Source organism: Pezoporus occidentalis, unplaced genomic scaffold (genome assembly GCF_034315485.1).
Source record: "Pezoporus occidentalis ecotype Australia unplaced genomic scaffold, CSIRO_AGI_Poc_V1 ctg19, whole genome shotgun sequence".
NCBI classification, from domain to species: Eukaryota; Metazoa; Chordata; class Aves; order Psittaciformes; family Psittacidae; genus Pezoporus; species Pezoporus occidentalis.
The window spans coordinates 8,628,828-8,643,340 of NW_026913748.1; the positions used below are offsets into that span (position 1 = coordinate 8,628,828).

Below are 14,513 nucleotides of genomic sequence, written 5' to 3' on the forward strand. Positions count from 1 at the left end.
CAACCACAAAACCAACCAGATTGAGCCTTGCATCAGTTTTAAAACCTTGCTTGAGTGAGCCAGAATCTCTTTACTTAAATGACTTAATTTTCAAGCGGTATGAATCATGCAGCAACTGCACTAGCTCTGGGTAGAATATGTTGTACATATGTTTTTTCTTTAGGCAGTAAGAAGAGAATACAGAACTGGAGGTCATTTGAGTTACAACTGCTTGGGGGGATTTTTTTTTTCTTTAAAACATTCCTTCTAACAAATGCAGTTTAAATGGGTTTGTTTATATGGCATGGAATTGGAAAGGCCCAACTAACCAGGCTTTACACAATGTGGCCTTCTTCCAAATTAATCTAAAATATTTTAATCCCTCTGGAGTTTCTTTATCCTCTGCATCTGTGCTGTAGTGTAGACACATTTTTAACATTTCTTTGAGTAAAATTACCTTTCTTTCCTTCCAACTGTACTGAGCAAGGTCAATGGAGCACTGTTATATGCTATTTAAACATCTGAGATTCATCATATATCTGCACAACAGAAAGAATCATCATAAAATGTCTAATGAATCCCGACTGCTAGCCAAGCAAGGGAATCCCCTTACGGATAATGGGTATTAGAAACAAAGAATACATCTGAAATACGGTTTTTACACTTTAGCTTTATACAATTAAAAATTAAACTTCCCCTTAAGAAGGAGGCAGGGAATGCTTGTAACCCCCCGGACAATTTTGGCAAAACAAACTCTATTTGAGCCAAATCCTGCAGTTGTTCCATGAGCTAAGATGGTTGTGGAGTCTGCCTGGGAATAGGAGGTCTGCTTGCCTTGTGGGACCAGACGGGGCCTGAGAGGGAGCCTGGAGGGGCTTCTCACTCCTTGGGAAGAAGATGCTCCGATTCATGGTCAAGCTCCAGAGCTGGCTGTCTCAGCCTCTGGCTATGTGCCTATACTTGGTTTTAAGGCCTCTTTGTTTTCTAGTTCAGTAGCAAGTTTATGGGACTGAACTGATTTTACTACCCAGGAACTGAAATACTGAGGGAGGCCTACGTGGTGTTTCTATTCCTATTTCCATTTTTATAAAATTATTTTCCAGGCATTTCAAAAGCCAGTGCTCCTCCTTCTGGTGCCTGTAGTTCCAATCAGTCTGAAATGTCCACAGAGATTAGATACAGCTCTGATTTGAACCTCTGAAGGAAAAATGATACGCTTGATGGCCTCTGTTCTGTGAAGGCACAATATTTTAACACAGGACTTTTTTTCTCATTTCTGACATCCTGCAGGGACTGCAGAGAAACAAGCTTCTCTGCCAGCCTGCTCCTTGTTCTTAATCCTAGCGTCCTCTGATTTTCCCAACTATTGTGTGCAGTGCTGGTCTCCTGCACAAGGGGCTGCAGGGCATAAATTGTGGGGTGGCATACCACGATAATGGTGGTCTGAATGAAGTCGTCCACTAAAAATCAATCAACCCAGGCTGTCCCTGCTTTTGAATGAAGACCCATACCTACCCTAAACACACTTTCCCTGTCTTTTCATGTAGTCAGAGGTATTTTGGGACCATTGCAAGCCATACAGTAATGGAATAAATTCCAATTGCAGCAGGAGACCACATCAGAGGAAAAACTCATTAAGTGCCAAGGGCATTTCTTTCACTTTTCTTACTGGGACTGGAAAAAATTCCCTAAATAATACATCTGGATGTAGAGAAGTAGAGAGGGAAAAGATGAAAAACAATCCTTTAAATTCAGTAGGAGCCTACTTTGATGGCTTGTTTAATCTGCCAGCTGGCACAGTGTTGACTTCTTGCTACACATAGTTTAAGGAGACCAATGTAGTTCTTGGAACCAAGTTCATATTAAGCTGTAGAAACTTCAATATTAATAAATTGGCAGAACTGCTTTTTGGTACTTAACAGAAATCAAGAAACTGCTTAGTCATCTCCAAAGATATTCCTGTCTCCTTTTTAATGTAGATACTAAAATAATATGGATTAAAGCAGTAGTAAAGATAGTAAGTAAAGAGATCTATTTCCGATACGTGCAATTATATGTATTCCCAGGACATATGATTTGCTTTGGGCAGAGTTTTTGTAATGTCATTTGTGACACCATTTTATTTGAAAGAAATACCTTATGAGTTTGTGTCTTCCGCACTGTGGGCCAGGAGAAGAGCTGGTGCCATCTATACGTTGATTTTTATTTGCAGTGTCTTGAAAGTGGTATCAATAAGTGTTCTAGGGTATATTGCACAGGTATTTTATGTGACTTTAAGTGTTAATGCTTTGTGTGAAGGTATATGGGTGCAAACTTGAATCGCAGTGTCAGCTGTATATCTAACATTTATACTTTCTGTTCCTAAATGTTAGGCTACATCAAGAAGCATGTCTTCTGTTTTCAATTACTTTCAATATTGGAAAAGCAAAGGGGCAAAAATTTAACTGCAGACCAAACTTTTATGTTTAGGGAATCCTTTAATAATATCTGAAGTGACACTTGCCAGTATTTACAAGTTGTAAAGGTTTTACTTGGTCTAGGTAAGCACTGAAAAATCTGGTTAGTTTACTCGGCTTTTATTTTCTTTGTTCATTTTAGGGGTGCAAGCTATTTTTAGTATTTTTATCTGGGATATGGGTTGTAAAAATCCTCCAAGTCTGCAAGCATTGTGGTCTGTGATTTTATTTTGATCCTTCTCTGTACATCGTTTCCAGAGTCTACTTCTTTTTTCAGACCTCTTTTACCATTCTTGCCTCTGTTCCCTTGCCTTCCTAATGTTTTTTTCCACATATTTAATAGGGTATCCTTGCAGAGGCTGTCTCTCTAGTAATACTCCACTCCTGTAAAGCCGTCAGATCTGGTGAATTGTGAAGCGTCCGCTATCAGGAGGCCTCAGTGCACACATGCCAGTCATAAGTGCAATTATTTCTGCTTTCTTCATTTTGAAGAAGGCATAACATTTGAAGGCTGAGTTCAACAATTTTTTTTCCAGCTAGGCCATAACTAAGGATGAGGTGTCTGAGTTATAAAGTATTATTTGCACTGTATATATAGACTGCTTTCCTATGTAGACCATTTACAAAGAGATTGGAAATTGTCCACCTTTGTCTGTCTGGTTTTGGCCAATGCTTTGTACACATACCTTGTGTACAAAGACCCTGCTCTGTGGGTTGACTGCAAAAAATTTGCTCCATATGCCTTTGGTGCCTGGAACTTAGACTGTGAGCAGCCCTGTGTCTCATTCTGAGCTGGGAGGATCCTACATGGCAACAAGGGAGGCTGGAGGAGACCCCACAGGGGTTTTGGATCCTTATGAAAGGGGACTTAGGGAAAGGTAGCAGATAATGCATGGTGCAGAGATTTGTTTATTTTTTTTTTCTTCCATTTATTTTTTGAAGGAAAATTAAACATTTTCTTTTCTGGACCACACAGGCATTGTCTGAGGCACTGCTCCCAAAAAAAAATCAGACCATTTATTGGCTTGATACAGTGCTCAACTGTAAGCTTCATTTGTCACATTAATACAAAGAAAGTATGTATGTCTGTGTACTCTCAGTATTAAGTACACGGGATTCTGTCAGGCCCCACCTGTCTTGTTTAATTGACTCTGAGCCAGGCTCTGTTGTAAGTTTTGGCAGTGATGGTCCCCTGCAGGGTGAAGCAGCGCGCAGTCACACACAAAGTTATGGATGTACTGATGCATTGCTCTCATGGTGTTTGTCTGCAATAAGTGTTTGTGCCTCAATGTCTAGATAGCAGTCAGATTATTATCCAGATTATTCAACAGATCCTCTGTGCAAGTCTCTTGAGAGAAGCTGGCAATATATTAATCTTGCTATGTGAGGTTTTATGCTGGTTCATGCACAGCATGTGAGTGTGTCATTTTACCTACTGTTTTTTTGTTGTAAGAAAGCCTTACTACTGTTGGGTCTTCTGGTTTGGTGACATTGTGTTTAGTGTTTCCTTACTTTCGGCTAAACTCAGCATCATGTAGGGTCTATGACAGAAACTTCAAATATGCAAATGGCTTGGGGAGCATCTATTTTGCAGTACCCTATTTAAGCTGTCCTGTTAAAGGCTTCACAGTTTTGCTGCCATGCTGTACCTCTTTGAAGCTGGTGCTGACCCCATGCTTCAATTTTCAACCAAAATGACACAGAATTGCTGCTCATTAGAGATAAATTGATATAGCTACTTGGCAAAAACCAATCTGGGTTTCATTTGTAAAAGTGACTTTCAAAGTGTGAGCTGGAAAAACCCCGTAGAATTTTCTGCAGCTGGATCCTTTCTGGATGGATTTCCACACAATTCCATGGTGCTCTGCCATTGAATAACTGGACTTTCAGCTGCAGTGTATCTGTCACGGTGACGTGCATTGTGTTTGTGCAAAGAAAGCATACAGATACTGGGGGGGAAGATGAGTTAATTGAAGTTCAGGAGCAAAAGGCGAGACCTTGAAAATTTGTCATTCATTTCTTCTGAGGAACTGGTTGAATTCAAAATACTTGGTGTCTCTCAGGGCAGAACTAGTAAAATCAGCAAACCAAAGACTTTAGGGGTGGGTCTTTTTGTAGTGTTAATGTTTTCTTTAAAGATGCAGGGATGACAACTTAAACTTGGTATTGTTGCTTATTGCTGGTTCGGTAGAGCAAGCAAGAGACCCCTCAATTCTCATTAGAGTTTATTGATGCTTAGCAGTAGGCAGAGCTGAATCCTAGAGCTGCATGTTTTAACAGGAAAAGAAACAGGGTTGAAAATACAAAAAAGAAGGCACAGTAAGCTGGCTGCATTGTATCTTTATATTATTTTCTATTACTTGTTTTATGACTGACTATGTAGCTTAATATATCATGATTCTGTATTTTGAAATGCATTCCAGAAAACATGTGGAGTTTGAAGTCTGGCTAAGTGAATGTTTCTGTTGGAGCCTTACCTTAGACTTGCTTGTACATTTCATTATTTTTAATGGCATTACCTTAGCTTTTTAATTCAAGACCTGGGTAATACATAGAACAAGTGTGAATAGGGTGATAAAATATTCATAAAACCTAATTGGAAACAAATAAGTTCAGACAACATATTGTTGAAATATTTCATGTAAGAGTGAAGGTCAGTAGGGGTGGTGAACTGAAAGAAGGTATATCTGGATGAGTTATTAGGAAGAATTTCTTCACTATGAGGGAGGTGAGGCACTAGGAACAGGTTGCCCAGAGAAGTTGTGGATACCCGCTCCCTGTAAGTGTTCAAGGCCAGGCTGGATGGGGCTTTTAACAACCTGGTCTAGTGGAAGGTGTCCCTGCCCATGGCAGAGGGTTTGAACTAGATGATCTTTTGATTCAAAACCCAACCGGTCTATGATTTATAGGGAAAGAGGAAATGCATTCTCCTCTTTAATATGTCTTGATCATCTGAGCCGGGCCTAATCTGTTTCTTAGTGATGTTTGTCCGTCCTTTTCTATTGTTAAGAAACAAACAGCTCCTGACTGGAAGGTGGTGGCATGGGCACTGATTTTCTCCACTGAGATTTCAGCAAGAGATGAAGCTGGCCAACAGCCAGGGCACAAATTTGTGACAAACGTGCAGGTGCAATGAATGCATGATAGGAGCATTCTTCTGATTAGATTAACATGATGAAGCTGAAGGTAGTCACTGGTAGAAGCATGTAAGAGAGAAGGGTAACTACAAGCCAGCTTCCCAGTGTTTGGATGCAGAGAAAATGTGAATACAAGTCAGTGTTTATTTTGGGACTGAGTACTTTTACAAAATGTTTTGTGGACTACAAAATCCCTTAGATTTCAGTGTTTTGAGATGGGGACCTCATTGTCATTACCTGGGATATTTTCACTTATGATTAAACAATAGTACAGAGCAATGCAATTTTCAGCTGCCCTTTGTTTCTATGACAAAGGCTAAGTATTACATCATTGTTGATGATATGAGTAAAAATAATTTGTTTCTCACAAGTAAGCATTGCAGGAGTGAAAGAAATTCTGCCTTTGCATGTGCGTGCACAAGGGTATGAGAAGAGGAAGTAGCCTATATTGGCATAATCTGAGATCAAACCGGTTTCTGACATGCAGGGTGAGCTCACTTATCCTTCTTAGTGTATATTAGATGAATTTAGCCTGTGAGGGTGGAATCCAGTCCTGATTGAAGTCTCTGGGAATTCTGCCAGGGATTCCAACAGGACCAGGATTTCAACTCTATTCTGTATATGAAAAATATTTCAGTATCTTCTGATCTTTGGGGAGAACATATTTGAAATATTTCAGAGGACACTTGAAGAAGAGAGTCAAGGGTCAATCCTTCTAACATGAGAACCAGTAGCTTTGCCAGCAGTTTCCAGCTATGTCTTGTTTCTTCCTTTGACTGCTAATGGGAAATGATAGACAAATGTCATAGAGATCAGGGGTGGAACCAGTATATGCAAATCCAAATATCGAGAAAAAGCTCTGCCTGGCCCTTATGTCGATGTGCAGTAGGAGGAAGATGAGGAAGGAAGTGGGAAGAATGGAAATGGCATACCCACACTCAGCCTTGCCATGGGAATAAAGACAAATGGGGACTTTCCATTACAGTTGACTAGCTCTGCAATGATAGGTTCTACTGCTGCATGCTTGGGCGTGTATTGCAGTGTTAGCAGCAGCATGCTAAAAGTTTTCTGACACTTCTGGGATGGTGTAGCTCTGTAATGCTTCTTCCTCAGTGCTAAATTAGATCATGGATCCAGGAGATGGACCTGAGCAGGTATCTAAAGCCATGGATCTTCTAGTTGCAGACCCATGGAATGAACACTGTGACAGGGACAATGTCCTATAAAAAGCTCCTGGTCAACACTTCCATGTGTTCACCCTACAGCAGCACGACCTGACACCCTGCAAGGACATGTGTGGCACTCATTGTGGTAACCTGTGCTGTAGCTGGGGTGAGTGAAGCCTGTTCAGCATATACTTGGATCAAGGACCTGGACTGTAGTGTGGTGCTGTGGACCACTAGTATGCAGAGCATAAACTGGGAATCTTTTGTGTATGTAATCACTACATAGTTTTGCTCAGGAGGCCACAGAGATGTTAACTAATAAGTTAATCAGGTTTAAAAATGCCTAACCAATGTAAATAAGCTTTTTCTATACCTGTGAAAGGTGAGATGGAAAACATATATAACGCCACAGAAACTTTAACAAATTGTTTTTTTGGCTACCCTGTCAAAATACTAGGTAATTCTCTGCCTCTTTCTCATACTCAGTAGTTTGGACATACACATCTAGATGGAAGAGAAATGTTCTGAGAAGAGAAACTGGACTTTGAGCAACCCCCAAAGTTTGATTTTCTGTTGTTAAGTATGAACTGCACTTGGTTGGTTTGCCATTGATGGATTTTCCTTGGAAGTCCTTAGAAGTATAGTCAGATGAAACAAGCACAGGCTAGACTGGAATAAAACTGTGTTCACATGACCCAATACATTTATTTTACATAAAGGCCCAAACTTTGTTTGGGAAAGAATAAAGCTGTTTGATACAAGTGTGTGTGTGTGTGTGTGTGTGTGTGTGTGTGAGCATGTGCAAGAGTTCATTATCTGCAGTCAACAAGAATACTTGGCCAAGTTTACAGTAACAATTGCGGATGTGATTTTACATAAAGGAACAATTAAACGTAAGTTTATGGAGCAAAGAAGAGTTTCTTTAAATGTAAGCTTTGCTATTGGTACTATATGATTGCCAGCTATACCCAACATTTCAGATTAATGAGGTGGGACAATGGACAAATCAATCCATTGAACTCCACCTTTTGAATTAAAAGAAGTTGTGCCTGTTTCTGAAAGATCTGAGTGGCACTGAATACTTCTCATAGTGGAATTAAAAGGGGAGCCAGGAAAACAATTTCTGAAAGTTTTCTGACAGATTTTCATATAAAACAGATTTATTGGTTCTGACTCAAGATAGATAGATTAAGGAACTCTAATTTTCTCAGATATTGCAGTAGAATGCTTGTCATACCTGTACTTTATGAGTGCAAAATTAAAGAAGTAACACTTAGACAATGAGTGTTGCTTGCTGAGTTACTTTCAGCTGCAAAAGGGGCAATGAAGAGCTTCTCTTTTCATTTTTGAGGTAGAGGAGTTAGAAAGAAAGGATAATGGTAGTCCTAAGGATACAGCAGATGTCATGGCATATATCCAGCTGAAGCAAAATATTTGTGCTCACATTGACCAGTCCTTGACTGACATTTGAAAGGTCCATACTTCTACACGAGGGCTTTGGGACACAGGGAGAAAGGTAGAAAAATGGGACATTCGGATTAATGGAGTAAAGTTCACAAAGCTGTTTGCAGTCTGTTTATGTCAAGCTTTAATGAGATATTGGATCCTTTTTGTGTGAGTAAAAACTGAGGCTCAGCTCTCAAGGCCACAAAGTAGTAAATCAGAGGTAGAATCAAGCAGGAATATTCCCAGTTGCTGGGTTCCTGATTCACCCCAAATGTTAGGAACTGGGCCATGATATGCCATTGGATTCCTTGTTCTGCACTGTTACTTGACTTCTGTAAATCCTGAGGCTGTTTCTCTTTGCACCCCTCCTGCCTCCTGCTGCTCGGGATGCAGGAGGGAGGAAACAAGAAAGGAGGAGGCTAGGAACTGGACATCATTTCTTTCAAGAAGAAACACAGCATTGTCCTTTTTATTACTGTATTAGATTTGTATGGCAAAGTTTTGGTAGCTGGTGGGCTACAGCCATGGCTTCTATGGGAAGCTGCTAGAGGTTTCCCCTATGTTTGGTACAGCCAATGTCAGATGGCTCCAAGACAGATGCACTGCTGGCCAAGGCCGAGCCCAACAGCGACAGCGGTAGCACCTCTGGGATAATGTATTTAAGAATGGGGGAAAAACTGCACAACTGCAGCTGAAGGGAAGTGGGACTATGAGAGAAGAAACAGCCCTGCAAACACCAGGCTCAATGAAGAATGAGGAGCAGAAAAAATTTCCCTACAGCCTGTGGTGCAGACCGTGGTGAAGTAGGCTGTCCCGCTGAAGCCAATATTGGTCCTTGGTGGAGCAGATCTCCACCTGCAGCCCATGGAGGACTCAGGACTGGGGCAGGGGAATGCACTCAAGAGACTGTGAGCCCACAGGAAGCCCACGCTGGAGCAGGCTCTCGGAAGGACCTGTGTACCCGTGGAGAGATGAGCCCACACAGATTTGCTGCAGGACTTGTGACCCTGGTGGGACCCATGCTGGAGCAGCCTGTTCCTGAAGGACAGCACCCATGGAAGGGATGCACACTGGAGCAGTTCATGAAGAACTGCAGCCCCTGGGAAGGACTCGAATTGGAGCAGTTCATGGAGGACAGCTTCCCATAGGAGGGACCCCATGCTGGAGCAGGGGAAGAGTGTGGGGAGTCCTCCACCTGAAGAAGAAGGAGCAGCAGAGACAGTGTGTATTGAATTGACCACAACCCCTGTTCCCTGCTTCCCTGCACCACTTGACTGGGGAGGGTGTAGAAAACTTGGAAGTAAAGCCGGAAGATGGAAGGGGTGAAGGGAAGGTGTTTTTAAGATTTATTTTTTATTTCTTATTATTATAATTAATTAAGCTATTTCATTAGGTTGAGTCTGTTTTGCCTGTGACAGTAACTGCTGACTGATCTCCCTGCCCTTATCTCAACCTGCAACTCTTATATTTTCTCTTACCTGTCCAGTTGAGAAAGGGGAGTGACAGAGCCACTTAGCTGGGCACCTCATGTCCAGCCACAGTCAACCCACTATAATTACTCTAGGTCTTATCTGTGCTCCCTGCAGGTCCTAAAATTTCTACCACCTCCCATGGAACTGGAGTCCTACAACAGTGCAGGATGAAGCTATGTTCTGCCATGTGCTGGTTTTGACTGGGTTACAGTTAATTCTTTAATGAAGAATAGGCCAAACTACTGAGAAGGGGTCTGGCAAGAGCTCTGATTCATGATATCTGCATGGGCAGTCATCATGACTTGCAATTTGCTTAGCAGTTGTCTGCATGAAGTTTGCCCTGGGTATTCAAAATGCTGGAGCAGTGAGTGATCCCATGTTGAGGAAACAGGCATGGCTTTCATCCTTTTTGGGCCTGAAGGTCACCAAGAGGAAATCTGTAATTGTGTCATTGTACTGGAAGGGAAACAAGATGGCATGTGCTTGCAGAGTGCTGCCACCAGACATGGCCAGCATAGAGCCCTGTGCAATACACAGCCATGCTAAATTAGGGAATATGCTGTGGCTTGAAGTTTCCTGGCTCAACTAGGTTGAAGCTAGTGCAGAGGCTCAGCATCAACATCGCAGTCTGGGAGCTTGTTCAGTGTAATGGTAAGGTGACTGGTAAGTCTTGAAAGAAAGACATGTCTGTTTGTTAAGAACCTGAGTAGCAGTCTGTATTTTCACTTGCTTATTATCAGTCTAGCTCATCTGTTTTTAAGCCCCCCAGGTGCTGAGTTGGCTCTGAAATCAGTGATGGGAATAGGGTGAGGATAATATTAAATCTGAGTCAGAGTAGGAGGCTATTTTATTTTCCATACTGGAATTATACAGATGTGTGATTGTGTGTATATTTCTACCTAGCCAATTTATTACTTGTTTTCAAAGAGCATATTCATGTTAATTGCTATTATTTTGTCATATATTTACAATTACTGTGCATTCCTCTTATTTTTCCACCTTGAGGAAAGCTGGAAGAAGACAAAATTTTAAATTCTCTCATGGGATGCAACAAAAAGAGGAGAGGGATTTTCATGTGTGAGTTTTGTACCAAGAGAGTTTAATTAGGGCTGTCCTTGAAGGAAGCACTTTTTAGTAAGACAATGAAAAGCTTAACTAATTTTAGCAATAAACCATTGTCAAATGAAGATCAAAGGCATTATATGAAGTGCAGAGTTTAAAAGGAGAGAACATAACTGGTGCTGCTTTTGAAATGAGTGGTTTTGTGGGGAGATGGTATTTGCAGGGCACATACTTTGCTATGATTCTGATTCAAGTAATGGGGCAATAATGTTAAATGTAGATAAGTTACTCTGCTTATCTGTCTTCTCTTAGTCCTTCATTGCATGTCTTTAGGAAGACCACATGGTTCATCAGACATCCTATGATCTCTAAAGTTTCAGTCTCAGAATTAAAGGAAGTAGGGACCCAGAGAAGACTCTTGTATGTGAGGTTGTGAAAAATCTGAGGTCCTGAGCAAGGATTATCTGCAGTAGTTCTAGAAAGCATTTAGACAGTAAAAGTACAGTCAAAGATATTTGTAATATTCTTCCATAGGTCCCTCTTCTGACTCTGGTAGTGGAAAACTCTTGAGAGTTCACTTCAGATTCTTTCAGTATTATTTCAGTTGTGTAAGGGTTGAAAACCAAAATTTTTATATTTAAAATAAAACTGAATCTATTATTTATTTATTTTAGGCTGAATGAGTCGCTACTTTTAATCTGAAACAGTTTTCTTAGGTACAGTTTTTCTCTCTCCAGAAAAAGAGAACTTTTTTGGTCTGACACCAAATAATTACTAAAAATGTGTAAGAGGAAAAAAAAAGGACGTAATAAAAGAGTAAACCAATAATTTCTTTGCATACCTGGGAAGGTCACACAGAGAGATGTTTTCACATTTGGCTCTAAAGACAGCCCCTGGAGTGGAGCTGGGTAGTGTTACATTTAGTCCCAGGATGTTTTCACTCATGAACAATTCTAATTCAGAAAAAAAATCAAAGCAGCATCAAAATGTGCATACTCTCAAAAATACTTTGTAGAAAATACCTCAAATAATTGGTATTTTTATCTATAAGGAAAGCAATTTTCCAATATTTTGAGAAGCAAGAACACTCCCAGGAACTATTTTTTACTCTGTGGAGATAACAAATAGTTTTAGAGAGATTGATGAAGCTATTGTCCAAGTAGTTTTCAGAGGCTGAAAGATAAATCATTTTGGGAAAGACAGTGAACAGCATTGAATAGTTGACTTCTTCAAGTAGATCTTCTATCTAATGACTCATTTTCTTGCACTGATATGGCTCTCCTAACTAAAGGTCCTGCTGTTGACTTGACCTCCATTTCCCAAGTGTTTTCCTCATTTTTGAAAAAGAGGTTTGACTTTGCAAGTCATCTGAATACCATGAAGGGGCTGGACCTCAGTCCTTTGAGAGGAGACACTATAATAAACCCTAAACATCCTCCCAAGACATCCATCCATCTGATCTTCACTGAACAACAGAAAAGCACCCTGGAGATGAAGAAAGATTTAGAAAGATTACAGAACTTCTCATAGCTGCTGTGCAATCTCCCTTGTGCTCCTGGGAAAGAAAGAGGGGAGGAAGAGGAGGAATAGTTCTGGGTTGTTATTATTATTCTCCCTGGCTTTCCTCAAGAGGAAGAGAGCTTAAGGTTTTGGAGTCAAGAGACGGTTCTGAGGACCATGGAGGAAGAGAAGGGGTGGAAGTATTGGTTGGAACATTTGGAGGGGCATGGGGGAAATGTGGGTGCCCAGAATCTGGAACTGATGGTGGGGAAGGAGTGTATCTTAGTCAGAAAAGTTGGAGAGAGGGATGTACCTGGCTGGATAAGAAGAGATGAAGGTGCAAATAGATCAGATGCCAAAGCATGCCTGCTTTGGGGATATAGAGTGGGAGAAAACCTTTGAGTTTCTCAGTTCTAGCATATGAGGTGTCAGCCTGACAGTCAGCTCTTTATATTTTAAATCCCAGATGACAGCTGTACTCCACAGACTAAATGTTGGTGCTTGGTGCAGTCTTAGTTCCTGTGGACACTGTCATCTGCCCTCTGTGCACAGAAACCCAGCATGCTGCTTCCAACTTGCTCTCTGTAGTGTACCATTCCTCCTTTGATTCTTGTCTCCCAGTGGGGGGAACCACATCAGCCTTGCAACTCACGGGCCTTCTAGCAAAGGAACCAAGGCAGGATTTACTTGCACACATAGGCTGGGATGAAAATACTTCTTGTGAGAGAACGGCAGATTTGCTGTTGGTTGTTCTTCAGGGGGTACATGGTGGTGAGAGTAAACAAACACAAGATTTGAGAAAAACGTCTTGTTACAACTTGCTTTTTATGCATATTTTCTAATTGTACATTTAAAAAAGAGAAGAAAAAGGCAGCGGCAATTGTACGGTCACGATCAGATTTGCAAAATGAACATTCCCTTTGAACCTCCACAAAACAACCCCAGCCAGCCAGATGCGAAAAAAGTCACAACAACAACAAAACTTTAAATCCCCCAATCCAGGAACAAATCAGAAAGAAAAACACCCCCAGGAAAAGTAAACTAATAAAATAACCTTCACAAAACCCCTGCCCTCAGCAATGTTTTAATCCAAAAAAGGGGGAGAAAAAGCCACAGATTCCCTTAAGTCATGAGAGGCTTTGCTACTGCCAGTGATTTTATGGGGAGGGCGGTTGGACGCTGCACCGGCAGGCAGGAACATAAAGCCGCAAGACAGATCTACATCTGCAAACAGAGCGCTTCAAATAATTTACAAATGCACCTTGGCTTCGTTTCTCTCGAAATGCAAGCAGCTCATAAGCTACCTTTGAAAACGTTAGCCTGCGTCTGCATGCTAGCTTTCTCTGCAGTGTAAATGGCTGGTCTTTAAACAGGCTGGGAAAGGGTTTTTTGTGGGGGGAGTCTGGGGGGGTGGAAATCCTCTGAGTGCAGCGCCTAGGCTAGGATTGCAGAGGAAGCTGAGGCCTCCAGCCCTGCACAGGAAGCAATCTTAGAGCAGGCCTTAAATGCCAGATTCCAGGCAGAGTTTAACTAACCACTGACAGCTCTGTAAACAAAGCAGGGACAAAAAGAGAACAGCTTTCCCTTTTCTGGTAGTCATTTTTGGTTTGGGGGCTGCAGGGGAATTCTGTAATACTTGGCTTGATGGGATATAAACCAAGGCTGGAAAGGCTTTGTATATGAAGAGCTGTAAAGGGGAAAATATTTCATGGACTAAATCATAAAAAAGAAGGTAGGGCACGGGGAAAACGCGTGGATTAAACTACAGGAAGAAAAAAAAACATTACGACTTTTGGTTCTTTGAGCAGGATTTATACATAGTTTGGCTCCTCCTGGGTGGTATTTAAAAGCTGTGGCTTGTTTTCTTTCTTTTCTCTTTACCTTCACTCTTCTTTTCTAACTTCCTCTTCTTTTTCTTTGTTTCCTCATTTTCTCATTTTTTCTTTCTCCTTTTTTTTTCCTTTTTTTTTGAAGGAGGGTGGTGGGAACAAACAGATGAGAACTAACTTCTGCAAAATGTTTAGTTATCTGTGCAGCTGAAGAAAATAAGAAATCTCTTGTGTAGCATTTTTACTGCTTCCAGTAAAAACTGGAAGCTTAAAGTTAAAATCCTGCTGAATTGTTGCTTTTGTTTGTAGAAAAGACCTGTGATGTTACAAATAGCTACTCTGCGGCTAGCAGATGTATACGGTCCTTACTTAAAGCATGGATTTCATTTTAGCTAGGAAACTAAATGCAGGCATGGGCTATGTTTATCCTACAAGGCATTTCATCAATCTTGTTTACCTCAACAAT

General features: G+C 41.0%; 1 protein-coding gene across 11 annotated transcripts in view; it reads left to right on the plus strand.

Annotated features, from left to right (window-relative positions):
- The window catches only part of CALD1 (caldesmon 1), a 197,047-nt gene that overhangs the window by 89,390 nt on the left and 93,144 nt on the right, over window positions 1–14,513 (plus strand). Inside the window, exon 1 of one of the 11 annotated variants that reach the window (XM_062616681.1) lies at window positions 13,769–13,950. The exons of the other annotated variants lie outside the window; for them this stretch is intronic. The gene's annotated coding sequence lies outside the window, so the exon portion shown is untranslated. Of the gene's footprint in view, window positions 1–13,768; window positions 13,951–14,513 lie in introns of those variants that run through there. 11 annotated transcript variants of the gene reach the window in all.